This window comes from Symphalangus syndactylus, chromosome 5, assembly GCF_028878055.3.
Source record: "Symphalangus syndactylus isolate Jambi chromosome 5, NHGRI_mSymSyn1-v2.1_pri, whole genome shotgun sequence".
NCBI classification, from domain to species: domain Eukaryota; kingdom Metazoa; phylum Chordata; class Mammalia; order Primates; family Hylobatidae; genus Symphalangus; species Symphalangus syndactylus.
Window position 1 is genome coordinate 3,363,533 of NC_072427.2, and position 1,551 is coordinate 3,365,083.

The following is a 1,551-nucleotide window of genomic DNA, read 5'->3' on the forward strand; positions in this document are numbered from 1 at the left end:
GCTTCTGTGTAGTTTATATTTGAATATATTCCTTTTGCCACTACTACGCTCTTAGCGCTCCAAATGTCCAGTTGCATTTTCTACAGAAAGAGTGTTCAGATCTGCTCAATCAAAAGTATGTTTTAACTCTGTTAGCTGAATGCACAGATCAGAAAGAAGTTTCACCTAATGATTCTGTGTAGTTTATATTTGAAGACATTCCTTTTTCCACTATTACCCTCTTAGCGCTCCGAATCTCCACTTGCATTTTCTACAAAAAGAGTGTTTCATAACTGCTCAATCAAAAATATGTTTTATCTCTGTTAACTGAATTTACAGATCAGAAATAAGTTTCACAGAATGCATCTGTGTAGTTTTTATTTGAAGATATTCTTTTTCCCAATGTAGGCCTCTTAGCGCTTAGCATGTCCAATTGCAGTTTCTACAGAAAGAGTGTTTCAGAACGGCTCAATCAAAAGTAAGGTTCAACTCTGTTAGTTGAATGCACAGAACAGAAAGAATTTTCACAGAATGCTACTGTGTAGTTTATATTTGAATATATTCCTTTTTCCACTATTACCCTATTAGCGCTCCGAATGTCCACTTGAATTTTCTACAGAAAGAGTGTTCAGAACTGCGCAATCAAAAGTATGGTTTAACTCTGTTAGCTTAATGAACGTATCAGAAATAAGTTTCACACAATGCTTCTGTGTAGTTTTTATTTGAAGATATTATTTTTCCCAATAGAGGCCTCTTAGCGCTCAGAATGTCCAATTGCAGTTTCTACAGAAAGAGTGTTTCAGAAAGGCTCAATCAAAAGTAAGGTTCAACTCTGTTAGTTGAATGCACAGAACAGCAAGAAGTTTCATACAATGCTTCTGTGTAGTTTATATTTGAACATATTCTTTTTTCCACTATTACCCACTCAGCGCTACGAATGTCCAGTTGCATTTTCTACAGACAGAGTGTTTCAAAACTGCTCAATCAAAAGTATGGTTTAACTCTGTTAGCTGAATGCTCAGATCAGAAAGAAGTTTCACAGAATGCTTCTGTGTAGTTTATATTTGAATATATTCCTTTTTCCACTACTACGCTCTTAGCGCTCCAAATGTCCAGTTGCATTTTCTACAGAAAGAGTGTTCAGATCTGCTCAATCAAAAGTATGGTTTAACTCTGTTAGCTGAATGCACAGATCAGAAAGAAGTTTCACCGAATGATTCTGTGTAGTTTATATTTGAAGACATTCCTTTTCCACTATTACCCTCTTAGCGCTCCGAAACTACACTTGCATTTTCTACAAAAAGAGTGTTTCATAACTGCTCAATCAAAAATATGTTTTATCTCTGTTAACTGAATTTACAGATCAGAAATAAGTTTCACAGAATGCATCTGTGTAGTTTTTATTTGAAGATATTCTTTTTCCCAATGTAGGCCTCTTAGCGCTTAGCATGTCCAATTGCAGTTTCTACAGAAAGAGTGTTTCAGAACGGCTCAATCAAAAGTAAGGTTCAACTCTGTTAGTTGAATGCACAGAACAGAAAGAATTTTCACAGAGTGCTACTGTGTAGTTTA